Below are 17,289 nucleotides of genomic sequence, written 5' to 3'. Positions count from 1 at the left end.
CATAAGCAACTGCCTGTAACATTAATTGTAAGTTCTTTACTTAAGGCTCCTTCTGCGAGAGATCCTGCGGACATTCTTGTCCATTTTAATTTTATTAGTTGCATATCTAAGTCAGTGAAAACCCTCTAGGTCCTATTATCTTTTCTCAGAAAAACGCTGCTGGTTTACCCTCTGTGTGTTGACACAGTTACTTCAAGCCTTACAGTGCATCTGTCACTTTCAATTAACCCTGATCCCTGGACCGCTGGTTCATGTCAATAACCTTTAGGTAGGGTGAGCGGTAGCTTATGTTATGGTATATGATTAATTATATAATGGTAACAGTATATCCCATGTACAGAGAAGGCCTACTGTCATAATATTTTACTGTTGACAGTTAAACTAAGGCAACTGTAAAACATATTTTTTTTAAATGGACCATTTGAATTCCTAATATCACCCTTGATACCACAGCCAAAACTATAATATTATTGAAAAAAATTAGATAAGCTACATGAAAAAACAGTATATATAAATGATTTAATTATCAAATAAATGATTGATTATAATTTACTACTAATAATAATATAGTTATTATATTTTAAACTATTTTAATTATAATATATTTAAAAATACCATATATTTAAAAATTTGATTATAATATTAATATTTTAATTTTGCTTTTTAATTAGAATTCAGTCACATCAAATTAGCAAAGTAATTAATAAATCATGTGACATGTTGATTTTTTTTGTTTTTGTTTTTTTTTTTCAGAGCCAAAAGTAAACAGAGCAAATAAATACATTAATAGCAGTTAGCAGCTTTTTCTTACTAGTAACGTTAATATTATTGATGTAATAGACTTGTTCGGCTGGGAACAACCACAAAAATATAATTTCCATTTATGCCATGGGGAGAAACAAGCCATCCGAATGAATGCGTGCAGACCTTCTTAGATGCTTTATCATTACTTTTTGTAATTATTACGATTGATTTTGCCAGGTGCAAAGCCGTAAAGTTGCTGTGTTGTATTCTGCCCCTCTAATAAGTATAAAAATAAAATAACAAAACCAATCTGAAGTTTTATACTGCCGAATAAACAGACAGAGCCGTTCATCAATTCAAGCCTGTCCAATTCTTCCATTACAATTAAACATGCACTGCATGATGCTGGTATTATTGTAAAGATTAAAAATATATATTTTTGTAAAAGGATTTGTTGAGCTGTGTAAATAAGCAACTTTTAAGCAGTTTTTATGCAAGCTAGCATAGTATGTGAGGTTATTAATGTACAAAACATTCCAAAAGTCTTCTTGATTTCAATATGGGAAAGCCTTGGCTCATGTTTGTGCTTCAATAGATGCTGATATAGTCACATTACATGTGCAACACTTGAATGACATTTTCTCGTCAAAATCTCTAGAGCACCTCTTAAAGTCAGAGGAATAAGGTTTACTCGCACAGCAACTACTATCTGGCCTCTGTTAACCCGGGTCCGCCGGCATTAGAGTCAGACACTCTAACAAGGCGGCTAAAGTCTGTGTCCCGCTTGGAGTGGGCGATTCGAACAGGAGGGGTTACATTGGTGCCGTGACCCGGATGGGAGTGAGGTTTACATAGGGTAAAAGAGGCCAGTTGCTGTGCGAGTAAACCTCACTCCTCTTCAAGAGATGCTCTAGTGACTGACGCTAGAGTTTGCAGCCTCCTTGTTAGAACGTCCGACTCTCATGCTTGCGGACCGGGGTTTGAGTCCCGCTTGGAGCAGCCTTGCCACATTCTATGTTTTTATTCTAGCCAAAACCAATATATGAAAGAACGCACTTTGCAATGTACAAGGCATATTCAGAAAAACATTTCATAGCACAAGACACGTTTTATGATGATTTTAAAACGTTAAATGCATGTAATGCATACATTAAATCCATTACATTTAGAAACACTGAATAAATGTCTCATTCGAAAGACTGGATGATTAATGAAGCAGGCATGTTGTGTGTTATTTGGGGGAGCAGCATGCATTTAGATGATAAACTGACACACCTGGCCTGTACTGTACTGTACTGTATGGACAATCTGACCCAATACGGCATAGTTTTTCTATTTATCTTGCTTTTGTCAAGTGGCCTATTCTAAAAAGGCTATACTAGGTTTACGCCATGCATTTCCAGTGTGGGGGAATGGACTGTTTTCCCTCACGCCGATTCCGCCTCTGCCTCCACGCCAAGCAGCTATTACACAACGCCAACCAAGTCTATACAGAGTTAAAAAACTATCAAGGTAATGCAAACTATCAGGTAATGCATTGGACATACAAATCTTTTGTTTCATCTGTTTATATTCACCAAAGAAAAAGCTTACCAAGATGGGCATTTTGACAGAGAAGTGCATATGACCGCTTGTCACGCACAGCTGCATCACCGCAAGGCACAAGCATTATTCACAGAGAAAGAACCCGCATACACAACTGATCGATGAAAAGCTGCTGGGTAACCAACTTTATCATATTTGATATTACCAAATTTATATCAAAATGCTTTTGACAAAGCTCTGACTCACACACGACCACACATAAATTGTTTTCTATTTTACTGTTATACAAAACCATTACTTTTATGTAAGAATGGGTTAAAACCCCTGAGATGTTAAGATAGAGACATCAGACCATGTCATACTGTGATGAAAATTCAAATCTAAATTAAACAGCTGTGTGAATTTTAAAGCATATACAGTAAGCTGATATTACGTTGAATAAATTACTTTAATAGACTTTGCCAATTGGGATACTTCAAAATTACTTTTTAAATATAGTATAGCCCTCTGTATAGACTATCACCACAGGCATCATTCATGTGGGAACATGTCTTTACTACTCTTTGTCATGGTCGATTTGGTTTTGGCCACTTTTTAAAATAGCTCACGGCAGGGATGGTTCTCATACAGGAGTGTGTCTGACTGATGAACGGAGTTTTCATTTTGTTAGTGGGTATTAAAATGAGAGACTATCCGCCTCTTGATTTAGTCTTTTTTAATATTTTTAATCCCCACTTTTGATAATATACATCCACTGACAATTGTAGATTATTAAAACTAAAACACTCTATTAAGGCAGATTAGATCCAGAATCACTTGTGTTTCACACAACCAATGAATAATCATGATATCATCAAGCTGATCTATATACTTACTTACAAAATCCCCAAATAAAATGTATCATAAATTTAACTAGAGCACTTGAATATTGTTAAAACTTGAAATAGTTTAAATCATGTTGAGCATTTTATTCATAATAATGTTCATAACGCACAACCATTTCTAGGGTTTACAAAGAATGGTGTGAAAAGGGAAAAGCATCCAGTATGCGGCAGTCCTGTGGGTGAAAATGCTTTGTTGATGCTAAAGATCAGAGGAGAATGGGCTGACTGATTCAAGCTGATAGAAGAGCAACTTTGACTGAAATAACCCCTAATAACAACTGAGGTATGCAGCAAAGCATTTGTGACGCCACAACACGCACAACCTTGAGGCAGATGGGCTACAACAGCAGAAGACCCCACCAGGTACCACTCATCTCCACTATAAATAGAAATAAGAGGCTATAATTTGCAAGAGCTCACCAAAATTGGACAGTTGAAGACTGGAAAAATGTTGCCTGGTCTGATGAGTCTCGATTTCTGTTGAGACATTCAGATGGTAGAGTCAGAATTTGGCGTAAACAGAATGAGAACATGGATCCATCATGCCTTGTTACCACTGTTCAGGGTGGTGGTGGTGGTGTAATGGTGTGGGGGATGTTTTCTTGGAACACTTTAGGCCCCTTAGTGCCAATCGGGCATCATTTAAATGCCATGGCTTACCTGAGCATTGTTTATCAAATTTGTAAAAACAAATATCTCCTCTGGACATCACTTTCAGACGTCACTATACTGTATTACACAACTGATATAACATATTTTTCATTTATTTCATTATATATATATAGTACAAACTGTATATGCTATCCCCTTACACTACCCCAAAACCTACCCATCACACATATCATTTAGTATTTTTACATTTTCAAAACACTTCATGTAGTATGATTTCTAAGCTGTTTTCCTTATGGACACACACACACACACACACACACACACACACACACACACACACACACACACACACACACACACACACACACACACACACCATCATCACAGCCCCTATACCACTTTTTAATATGTGCCGTCTATGTGCACCACTCAACCTAAAAACTACAAAGACAGAGTTAAGGTGGAAAGACACATTTTCTCATACTAATCTAGCCATGCAGCCTCTCTAAAAACCCTCAAAGAGATACAGAGTAAAATTACTCGAATAACATTTTAGAGTCATTTACATCAAAGTGCATGGTGTTCTGTAGTGGCTCTGAACCTCAGATGAGATGGACGAATCTGACCTTATGTTTAATAGTGCAAAAAAGCATATAGTGCTTTAGCACAGTCAATTAGAGGAGCATGCATCCAGTGTGTGTGTCTGTGTGTTGTGTGTGTGTGTGTGCTTATGTGTCAAACAGAGATTGAACTTAGGCAATGAGCTGTATTTCTTATTGCAATATATGCCAAAGGGGAAGTCTTTTTTTTCCCCTTACAGATATTTCACAGTTAAAACATGTTTTTTTTTTTTTAATCTGCAGTCTATCTGCATCAGCCTTATGATTTCACTTTTTAAACTTTAGTTAGTGTGTAATGTTGCTGTTTGAGCATAAACAGCATCCGCTAAGTGACAACGCTCAAAGTTCAAAGCAAAGGGAGATCTTTTATTTTAAAGAAATCACTTTAAGGACTACAACAAACAGCTGGAAGGGACTACCCAAGCTTCCTCCTGGGTTAGTGACATTTCTAATCCTGATTTTTACATAAAACCTGCAACCGGGAACAAACAAAAAGTGTGTGAGATTAACAAGACATAATTTGCAAATCAATGACTCTAAGATAGTTAACTCCACCACAGCTACATAAATTCATCAACTAAACATTCAGGAACATCTTATTGCATTGCAACTTCTTGAGTCTCTCCATCATTGTCCGACTCCAGTTTGAACATAAAAGGCTGAATAGTTTCATTGCCTGCCTGCGTGAGGTAATCAGAACCAACCGCTAATTGGCAATCAACCACTCCTTTAAGAAGGCTCGGATTAAAAATAAATAAATAAAAAATTGGTCAAACTCTCTATTTCTCCTCTTTACTCCTAACAATTGCTAGCAAACACATTTCCATTAAGCAAACTCAGATGAGAAGGGTGCTGTGGTACTGTAATCACTGTCATGCTGATATTCAGTACAACAGCTTGATTGCAAATCTGCTATTTATTTTATGAAGCAGTTCAATAAATAAACAAGAAATTAATATTGAGTAGCTCATGTTTCAGAAGAAATCTGACAATTTCTTAGTGTTCAAAAGATTTGGGTCGTCAATTTTTTTTTTTTTTTTTTTTTTTTTTTGTGTGTGTTTTTTTTTAACATTTTCAAATAGGCATCACATTGATCAAAAGTGTCAGTAAAGACTTTCATGTTCTTACTATTCATAAAAGAATCCTAAAATAATGAAATATAAAAAATAAATAAAAAGCAGTAGTTTTGAACTGTTGTGTAGTTCTTTATTTATTATATACATGTATGTATATCAGTGGTGATGTTTTAAGATGAGGAGGCAAAGGCCTCATATTTCATTTACATTTTAAATGTAAATTTGTGTCCATGTTACACTTAAAGGTGAACTATGTATTTGTTCCATCCGCTAGAGGTTGTCTATTGAAAACAAAGGCGTAGCTTGATGACGCTAAGTTTGAGCTAAGAATCTTGGTACATGTGACTTCACTTCACAGTCGGTGGAAAATACTCGGGACAGGACGACAGGACAAGACAGGTAGAAATCAGGTAGTTCATTGGTGCGATTATTAACATTAATGTAGTATGAAACAGAGTAGGACCGAGTGTTGAGGAAGCTGAGCAAGGGCGTTTGACGATTGAATGCAACACATAACTTTTATTATGAGGGAACACAGTCGTCGGCGCCATTTCCGCTTTTTTTTGTTGTTGCATTTATTCCACAATAATAACTAAAAGAAATAACAATTTAAATTATATATTAAATTATTTGTAATGTTGAGCTTTTCTTTTTAATAGTCAATGTATTGTTTGATCATCATCTGTCATCAAGCTTGTACACACACGGGCACAAAGAAGTATCTTTAATTTTCCCAAGCTGATTGCTCACTAAAACCCTCACAGTCATTTCAGGCCATTTCAAGGTTGATTTTGACATGATAAAGCAGTGATACTGATATTTATTTTTAATTAGTCTTCCCACTAACACCATCATTGTCTTCATTCAGACCAATCAAAAGAAAACAAAAGGAGGACTTATCGCACAAAGCAATCATTTCAAATCATAGCATGATGGAGGCATTGCCTCCTCTCACGTGACTTACCCTGACAAGCCAGACCCACATCAAGCTGTTGGGTCTGGGAACACACCGTTGACAGGGCTCAATCCGAGAGGTGGGATAAACGGTCGTCTTTCAAAGTCCATCTGCACGCAATAGGATAGCGCTACAACCAACTAGAGCAATGAAGAAGGTAATGTAGTTAAAAGAGCTAGTTTAGATTAAACTTTTGCCATATCCTGTTGGCAAAACTCCATACACATATTCCTTTTAAAAAAAAAATACTTTGGTGCCATATCTTTGTTCTTTTCTCAAAGAAAAGCTTAACTCCAAGTCTTTCCAAAGCCAGTTTGAAAGACCGTCATTCGCCAGCTTCTGTTCACAAGTTGCAAGTGGAACCGTCACAACTCTGCTCTCATTATGTTAAGCCCGCCCATCGACTCTATACATGATGTGATTGGCCTGACAAGAGTTTGGTTTTTCCAGCTTGCAAGCCAAAGGAGAGTTGCTACATGCCCTGGCTGCAAATAAGATTTGCTGCCGCTAGGGTGCATATAGATTTCTAGGCTATGACTCTAGGATATGATCCCCATTTATTCTATATTACCCCCCACTAAACACATTAGGGTGTTTTAAGTTGATGGAGACAGAGGAGGCAAGCCTCCTGCTGCAACTTTAGCTGCGGTTGTCGCTGTTGAACAGTGTTCAATTTCTCATTAATGCAATTATCTAATCATCCAATCACATGGCAGTTGCTTCAATGCATTTAGGGGTGTGGTCCTGGTCAAGACAATCTCCTGAACTCCAAACTGAATGTCAGAATGGTAAAGAAAGGTGATTTAAGCAATTTTGAGCGTGGCATGGTTGTTGGTGCCAGACGGGCCGGTCTGAGTATTTCACAATCTGCTAAGTTACTGGGATTGACACGGGATAATGCACCATGTCACAATGCTCTAATAATTTCAAATTGGTTTCTTGAACATGACAATGGACCCCACAGTCACCAGATCTCAACCCAATAGCATCATTATTATGCAGAGCTCACCTTCCAGCTCTGGATGTGCATCCCACAAATCTCCATCAACTGCAAGATGCTATCCTATCAATATGGGCCAACATTTCTAAAGAATGCTTTCAGCACCTTGTTGAATCAATGCCACGTAGAATTAAAGCAGCAAAGGCGAAAGGAGGTCATATATAGGCTGTTTTTCATGTAATTATGCATAATGTATAGTTATTAATGTAGTAACTATATGTAACAATGCAGGCTTGCTGCAATAGTCAGTCCAAAATCGAAAGGAAAATGAGCACGGCCGGACAGCGTGCATTCATTTATGGCCACACTGCCATCTAAAGTGTGTGTCCACTGGTGCTTTTTTGAGCCTCATCACATGAAAAGGCATATCAATAATATGAGTGTGCAATGTCATGGAATGTATAAGGCAAAATTATTTTTTCATGTGCACATGATAAGCACTTTATGGTGTATTATATGCACAAAGCCAGTTTATTCTTATGGAAGCTTTTCCTTCATAGGAATTCATTGAAAACACTTGCACAGCTCCGCACCATTATGAATGCCTTATGCATTATGAATTAGGTTTAGCATTAGTGATTTAAAAATTCCCGTCGGTGATACCTGTATTACCGGTGTTGTCACGTGTCGATTAACTGGTGGGAAAATTTCCTCACCGTCACATCCCTATAACAATTAAGCTGTAAAATATCATCCTCATAACTTATAATAGAGAAATGTAAAATGTAAATTTGCAAATATTACAGTACAATTTTAACAAGTATAACTTTTGGTACTGCATTTGTTGTGCTGAAATTAATGTATGACTTAAAATGCGAATATAAATTAATGTATGACTTAAAATACGAATATAAATACTGTCTAAATTATCTCTTGTGTTGAGATCATTTTTAAAATATATATTAGCATTAATTGTTCTATACAATTTATTTCCTTTTTAATTGGTTTTGAGATGAAATATGCCTTATACATTTATTCTTTCTGTGGGAGATGCATCCAGTGGAAGCCAATTTCAAAGGTAAGCAACGTTTTAAGAAGTGTAAAATATTGCATTTAGGAAAAGATAGAAATATTGATCCACAAACGCAGCTTCTTCAAAATAGCATTCTTCAACGAGGTAATGCATTTCCATTTGATTATTATTTTCCATGCTTATAAAAACGGGTTTGTGACATTACGCCACACATCACATCTTCAATGCTTTTCAGTGTGTCATTATGGCACAGTTCACATCTTCAAAGTTTCTGTTTTTCACTTTTAACTGAATATTGAAAAAAAAATATATACAGAAACCCTGACATAAAGTTTTTGAAGACTCCACATGAACAGGTCATGTGAGCAAGTATGTGTCTGCGATGTTAAGTCTCCTGAATGAAGGTCTGACCCAGTTGGAGAGTGTCTGAGGCGTTGCTAAGTAACTACTCAAACGGGTCATGCACAGGGGCTGCGGAGAACACCGCATGCGGCCTCACCGGGGTATTTGTAACACCATAGCACATTACTCCATGTTTGTCTGGTTTTCTGTTTATTCTCGAAAATGTGAGCATTTGACCCTGGTATATAGGTGTGTATCTTTTTTTGAGGCTGAAACTCTCATGTACTTTAACATGTACTTAATATATGTTCTTGCTTCTTACTAGGCCTGTCATGATTATTAAAGTGTTAGTTCACCCAAAAATAAAAATTCTGTCATTAATTACTCCAATAAACCATAAGTCCTTCGTTCATCTTCAGAGCTCGAATGAAATCCGACTGCCCTCTGACCCCTCGTAGACAGGTATCCAATTAACACTTTCAAGCCCCAGAAAGGTAGTAAAGACATGGGCGTTCAAACCATTATGTGTGGGTTGGACCCACCCATTTTTTATTGGACCCACTCACTTTTACCATTTCTAATTTAGCGCATGTCTGTTCACCGACCCATAACCAAAAAACACTTTATTACTGAGCATACGTTTTTCGGATATTTGCTTATTTTTTTTTTATTTTTTTTTATCGAAAATAAATGCCTTTCTGATATGTGATGGGCAAAGTGAATAGACTGAGTTCGGCAAAGGGCGGATTCGAACCTCAGGTCGATTTGCCTCAAAACTTCCTGCAATGTGCCTTACCCCTACACTATTGCTACTATAAATAATTTGGTGTCATATGTAATTTTGACTGTCCCAAACAGATGTTTAGTAAACAACACGGGTAAAATTACATCTACACAAAAGTAAAAAGTAGGTTTAACTTAAAAAAGTAAGTAACCTGGTTGCCTTAAACTTTTGAATTTGAGTTAATACAAAGAAGGAAATTGGTTTAATAAATAGAAACTCAAAATACTATTGTGTTTGTATTGTGATAAGATCCATATGACCGATAAACCCAGCCATTTTGTCGGTTGTTGCTCCACAAGGTCTCTGCTTTCGTCAGATCGGCCGTAGCCCTTTGTCCCCTGTCGCATTAGATCATGAGTCCGACATAGGTAGTCCTCGTCGCCAATATGTTATATTCTTATCTCTTCATATAACATTAATAACACACTGAGACAAGTGCCATGATAACGCTTGTATTCTTTACTGAGGAACTCAAGCTTCTTCATGCATTGATACAACATACAAGGGGTGCGCTAGAGCGCCCTCTAGTGCATAGAGACATACATCACATATTGTATCTGAAGCACCTACAAAATAAATCCGGAAAATAGCACAATTTGGCATGTTTCACTGTCATCACAATAAAACACACAATTACCCAATATACTTACAAAATCTTGATATACGGGTCACCAATGTCACGTGATTTCAGCATTTTGGCAGTTTGACACGCGATCCGAATCATGAATCAATCCACTGATTCATAACCGTTTGAATCTATGAGGATTGAAAACAAGTTCGGAAGATAAGACAATGCTGAATAAAGTCGTGTTTTTTGTTATTTTTGGAGCAAAATGTATTTTCGATGCTTCAAGAGATTCTAATTAACCCACTGATATCACATATGGACTACTTTGATGATCTTTTTATTACATTTCTGGACATGGACAGTATAGTGCACATCAGTGGCGGCTACTGGTCTGTCAGAGAGGGGAAGCTCATTTTTGGCCAATTGTCTTATTTATTTAAAAGTAAATTCTGCCCTACGTTCCTTTTCAAGAAAATGGTCTTTTACCCTGTGAATGAATGAACGATCTAAAAAAAAATATTAAACTCTGTAAAACTGAAACAAGGAATGTGGTGTATAATTGTGTGAAATGTATGATGAAAATCAAACAATTTCGCCAAGCAAATATCAAAGAAATAGGTTGCAGAAGTTTTTATTTCGACTGAACTTGAGAAATCCGCGATGGGACTGAGCGCGAATAGCTTCAGTGATTCCTTATAGTACAGAATCGCTGTCAGTCAAAAGGAGATGCAGACCCTCCAATCAACACGCAGAAGCTCAGCGTCCGGGCCAGCCCACTCCCCATTCACTCCCAGAGACGCTGAGCGTCCGTGGGCGGGACATAATCGTTTATCCAATGACCGTCTAGTTTCGAAGCGCGGAAAAAAAACGTTCAAAGCTGCCCCATTGAAGTCAATGGACGCTGGGCTTCAATAGGGAAATGCGCTGTGACGCTGCGGGAATGTATGAGAAGGAAATCGAGTCAGCCGACTTGCTATATGTAACTGATTCTGAACGAACTCGTCTTTGAGATGAACGTTTTCTAACGCATTTTTAGTCAATACAATGTTAATATAATAGTACATATTTGACCATTAATTTTGTGACATTATAAGGGAAGCCGAGCTTCCCGTGCAGTCTTAAAGAAATCGCCACTGGTGCACATACACTTGGATACGCTCTTGGACTAAATATAAAATATCTTAAACTGTGCTCTGAAGATGAATGGAGGTCTTACGGGTGTGGACCGACATTAGGGTCATTAATGACATAAACTTCATTTTTGGGTGAACAAACCCTTTAAGACTAAAATAATTTTCTTAAATTAGATTTCTACACCTGACATTTTTTAGTGCCGTCATTTAATCAAATTGTCTGAAACTTCACACACATTCAAATGCATTTTCACTATTTGAAACAGTAAACATTATAAAGCATTATTAACATTCCATTTAATTTTTTGCCACTATATTTAATTCACAATATCAAAAAACTATTCTGCCTGGAAAGTAGTGAAACCATGTCACAGGCCCAGATTTACTAACAGCTTGCACCTATTTTGCCATTAAAAAACTACTGTCAGGATTTACTAAAGGCACCCAGTGATAAATTAGAGCTGAAAAGGCGTGGATGGGATTATTTTTTTGCAGCTGACCTTATTGCATATGCATTTGTAGGAGTTTCCCTTTCAGTCGCAAAATTAATGTGAGGAGAGTTTTTAAATAAATCATGCAAGGTGATTTTCAAAGGTTTGCGCTCGTCAATTTACTGGCGTCTGCACCATTATTTACCATCCGAAAACAGGCACTTGCTAAACCAGATGCTAATGGGTAGGTTGCATTGGTCATTATGGAAATGATCTGGCTGCGTTCATTCATTTCATCAGTAGATCACGCACAGAACTGTTCACTCCCATCGGCGCTTTTTATTTTCTTTCTTGGAATTCCAAATCATTGTAGCACAAGTGAAAATCAACAAGATTCTTCTTTTTCAGCATGCTCCACACTTTCCACACATAACCCGGTTTTGAACTGTTTAGTCATATTTCTGGAGCATTCCTGCTTGTCAGTGTAGTGAGGCCAATAGGAAATGGCATCTGACCTTTGGTTGTTGTATGATCACATTTTCCAAACTGGCATAGGATAATGTACCCAAATGCCTGACTTCCATAACAATCTATGACTTAGATTCTCAATGTCTGCCATTACCCTCAATGCTTCTATCATTCTTGATCCTCAAATTTTTCCTTTCATACCTTGACCCCATTTTAGGATGCACTGCCGTAACTATCATCAATACAATCTGGAAAAGGTAATGCGTTTTCTCTCAGTCTTCAATAAAACTTACTAACATCAATCTGAAACAATAGTGCCAGCTACATAGACAATATGTATGCCCTAAAATGACTTTTAGGACTCATTTATGCATAACACAGATTTGTTGCTCTCTATATGCATTAACAATGACCAAAATATACATATGATATTTGCGTGCATTTTTTGTCTAAAATAAACTCACTAAGTAAGATAACATGTAATATGTCATCTGTCATCTGATGGGATCTGTCATGTGATATTACTAAAATTGTACATGTTTTGGTTTTTACATTATTATTGTATTTAAATGCAATTTTCTTAGTATCATTTATAGATGTCCCATAGAGAACTATATTAACATTTTGCCATGATAGATAGATAGATAGATAGATAGATAGATAGATAGATAGATAGATAGATAGATGATAGATAGATAGATAGATAGATAGATAGATAGATAGATAGATAGATAGATAGATAGATAGATAGATAGATAGATAGATAGATAGATAGATAGATAGATAGATAGATAGATAGATAGAATGTTCAAAGAAAATGCAGTTCTTGTGTAAAAAATCTAGAGAATGCTTTCAAAAATAATGAGCCTTGCTAATATTTGATTCATATCCTATAATAAAACTTACTGGACAAAACACAAATAGAAGAACAGCAGTGCCATTGAATTTCATTAATTGCACACTGCCGCAATGCTTAGAAGATGAAACAGACAATGAATGGAGACAGAAACGGATATTAATATCTTCTAATGCAAAGAGCAGCTGTATCATGGGTATGCAAACATAACATCTCTAATATAATAACCACCAGAGTCGGAAAACGCATGCAGACGCTATTTCTCTTTTCAGATCTCCAGTCTCTAGTATTTGGCTGGCCCTGATGTGGATTCTCCGGGTACTAAAATCAAAGTACCCAATGAATGCAAGAAGCCTTTTACGTTCCTACTGTGTGCACAAAGGAGAATCTAATCAACTTGCTACCCACAAAACAGCAGGGTGCTCCAATTTCATATTTACTCGCAAAGCTAAAACAACCTCATTAAAGTGTTACACACTAATTTAACTGCGAGACAAAAGAAAAATGAACGCGCAAGGGAGACACATCTTTATGAATCTTAATATTTTCCAGGGAAATCGGATGACTGCTGGAGGCCATCGGGATCGAAAACATGTAATTTACTTTCAGAAATCATTTTCTGTTGTGAAGAACTATCAGCATTATGTAACCACAGTTAACTTGATCCGTTCTAAGCACAATTGGGTACTAGAGCACTTGATCTGACCCTTTAAGTGTAGTAGTTGGTTCAGTCATTCAGAATCAGAATCCAGCTCATTAAGAGGTTAGGTTATCTGACAAAAGTGTACTGATAGACCAAACTCACAGTTAAAGAAAGTCTGCTAAAAAGCAGCGAACAAAGGTAAAAAGTCCAACAAAGCATGTATCAAAAAGTACAGAAAATATCACACAGTTCAACGAAAGCTCCACGAACTGAAAAGTCTTCATTTTGAAAGCAAGCCATGAGAGCAAACACTGCAGGAAAGTGTTTCAGCATGAAGCGGAGAGCTTACATCAAAGTAAAGTTCAGTCTGAAAACTTTCCAGAGTTTGCTCATGGGACACTTTCGTGACATATTTTCAGTCCGAGGAATAACTTCGAAGAGAGAAAAGATATTGCAGGGCCGAAAGCATAGAGTGAAAATGTTCAGAATCGCACTATTGTTTCTGTGATGACCAACATTCTTCTTGAGGGGCAGTAAACCTGACAAAGTTTTGCCAATAAACTTACTTTACTTTTCTAAAAACACATTAGAAAAAATAAATCAGACAACTATTCAAAACAATCACAGCTTATCTATTCCCACACAAGAGTGAACAAAACACTAATGAGATGAACATCATCATTCATCTGAAAACTGTCAACTCATTGAGAGCTGCAATGCAACAAAACTGATGCAAAGAAAGAATCTACCGCAGTTAAAAAGTTTTTTGACACAGTTGCATGCAAACACATTTGTCCCCCACAAATTTTGACCAATGATGTCTATGACTTAGTATATTTTATGATATTATCAAGTAATTACAATCTCTGTATTTGAGAGCTTGATATAACAAGAAATGTTCTCTGTAATTAAAAATGCATGACTTTTACTTTTTTTTTTAATTCATTTCAAAGACTTTTCAAGGTCTGGAAATCACAGTGGTATTTTTTAAATATCTTTTTTACCCCCAAATTGTATCCATTACTGTGGAAACCCAGGTGAATATCCAAACATTTATGAATGTTCACAAAGCAGGCATGCCACCATTTCTGATCGTTTAAGTGCCAGCGACACAACCATTTGTTCCAATACAGAGATGCAGTATGATATAAACCAGCACTTGCAGGGTGTTTCTGTGCCTCGTTACCGTGCAACTTGCTTCAGGTGGGACACACGAAACTCTCGGCGCAGCTGTAATTGCAATGATAAGCAGCGTGTTCAGCAGAAATCAGACCGACTTACTCTGGATGTTGCGAGAAGAGAAACAGCTCACTCCTCCTTCCTCTTCTTCCGTCCGTAAAGTGATGCTGTGGGCTCACGGAGTGTCAGATAGTGACAGGTTTTCTTGAACAAAGCCAAACATGGATAGAAAAAGAAACCCAGACGCTTCAATCCAGCAAGCTCGCTGTATCTCTACAGGACGCGCCGTTGCGCGCGGCAGCGCATCCTTCAAATGTGTGCGAGGCGCGCGATCTCGTCCACCTCTCCGGCTGTGGTCCAAACCTCACCTACGATTCCTCCTCAGACGCCTCTCTCCCTCCCCTACGACTGAAGCGATGTGAAACAGCGAGAGAGGATGCGCACTGGCGGAGCGTCTCAGTTCTTGCACGGCGCGTGCAGGAGTCTCGAGCTGTGAGTGAGTGAGTGAGTGTTTGAAGCAGCTCGCGCGTCTCAGCCTAGTCCTGAAAAAAACTGCGCGAGACGGCAAGCGCGCATACCTCACAGCAGACAAACAGTCAGCCGTTTAATGTTTTAGAATACATTTATAAAGAAATAGTCCAGATTTCAACATTTTGATGCGCAGTTATATAAGAATAACTTTGATATAGGCTACCCCGTCGCAATTAACTCCATCATAAACAGAATTAAAAAGCTTACCAGTACTGTGGTATTGACACTAAACCGTTGAAACCTAAATCGCGTGTACTGTACAAATCTCTCTGAGGAAACATACAGCAGCTTAAACCGGCTAGCTTTTAATGCTTTAATATGGACTTCTAGCCGAGCACTAGCCGAGAACCAGACAACACAGCCAGCTAACAATTTGTTTTAAACAAGATATAGCTTTTAAATATATGTTTTTGTATAATGTTGCAAGTTCTTAATTTTAATTTCCATTCATGCATAACCACAAACACAACTTTGATAAAGGCCATGCAAAAACTTGGTAATGGATATCAAATATTTACTGCAGTAGAACAGCAGCTAGTATATAGCCTGCATAGAATAATATTATTATTTGTATCATTATTAAAATTGTTTATACTAAACTATCTCCATTTTTACAGTCATAAACTTGTTTTAATTACAATGAAAACGTCAACATAATTCTTAAAAAAATAAAATAAAATAAAAAACGTATCATTGCCGATTGGTATTGAGTACTAATTGGAGCTTTTGAGGTATAAATGTTTTAATGTGAGGTATAAATGTTTTAAAATTGTATATGTACAAAACGTATCATTCCTCACGTAAATGTAACATAAATAAAACATATTGCACATCTTTGCTGAGATAGATGACCTATTTAAACATTAATACAACCTTATTTTCAACTCAATATTTGATGTAAATTAGGTCTGAATAGTAAGCTGTTGATGTTATATCTGGAATGAGAGATTATGCATAATGCCAGTTCATATGCTGGTTTTATTTATAATCAACAGTGTTGCTGTGTCAGTCTATGACATCTCCTCCATCCTAGGCTGGCTAAAAGGATCAAACAAGTTTTTGGTCGGATTGTACTCCCCGACTCTTGTTTCAAGACCTCTCATTTTGCATTAAATCAGCATGCTATGTTTATTCATCTCTGTCAAGTCTGTCTCTTTTGTCTCGTCAGGCACAGTCTACCCCTCCGCAATGACACTGAATAAGTCACAGACGTGGGCCTTGAGGGTTTTATCTGTGCATCAGAATGTTTTTCCCTCCGCTTGAGAAACGCAATCATGCTCTAATTAAAACACCATTAATAGAGAAACAAAAATGCAGACGCATACTCCATGATCCAGCTCTCTCTGGAGTAACCTTCACTACTCATGTTTAGCAGTGACACCACTGCGTTAATCCACCTAAATCAAATTGCACAATCAGACACGTTCATCATTTTAAGAGAGGAACGGGTTTGATCTTCATGCCAAATTAAACCCAACACAGACAGAAGCAGAGCAAAAGAGTGGCCCTGTTTGCCACCGGCTCCCTGTTGACAGCGTCAGTGTAGATTTTCTGTAAGACCCGAATCATAAAGCTTTAAGCACAATCCTCTAATATTTCCCAGAATTATTAAACAAGCATCAGCAAAGGCTGACACTTACACGAACCCCTCATTAAGACCACAAGAAAGGCCACGTCGCCAATCAAAATGTCACTTCTTGCAACTACAGATCCGGAAAGCTTAAAAGCAGATCCATAATCTCATTTCCATAAAGCGTTCTGTTCTAATTTGTAGGCTTATTCATTTAGTAAGCACATTGATCTCCGTTGTCAAGACGTCTTCTGCTTGTGCATGCAGCCGATCAATTTGAAATATTGAATATTCTTATGTCTTCTCAAAAGCACCGGTCTAAAAATCTGGGTTCATGCAGACAGATTAAGTCAAGTTTTCTGTGGCAAACATTTG

General features: G+C 37.2%; 1 protein-coding gene across 2 annotated transcripts in view; it reads right to left on the bottom strand.

Annotated features, from left to right (window-relative positions):
* The window catches only part of cntn5 (contactin 5), a 427,504-nt gene extending 412,173 nt beyond the window's left edge, over positions 1–15,331 (bottom strand). Inside the window, exon 1 of one of the 2 annotated variants that reach the window (XM_067419349.1) lies at positions 14,916–15,331. The gene's annotated coding sequence lies outside the window, so the exon portion shown is untranslated. Of the gene's footprint in view, positions 1–14,820; positions 14,840–14,915 lie in introns of those variants that run through there. The other variant, XM_067419350.1, reaches the window with a different exon arrangement.
* Positions 15,332–17,289: the final 1,958 nt, after the last annotated feature.

This window comes from Pseudorasbora parva, chromosome 16 (assembly GCF_024679245.1).
Source record: "Pseudorasbora parva isolate DD20220531a chromosome 16, ASM2467924v1, whole genome shotgun sequence".
NCBI lineage: Eukaryota > Metazoa > Chordata > Actinopteri > Cypriniformes > Gobionidae > Pseudorasbora > Pseudorasbora parva.
Note: the sequence above shows the minus strand (reverse complement) of the source record. Positions and strands in the feature narration are given on the sequence as shown.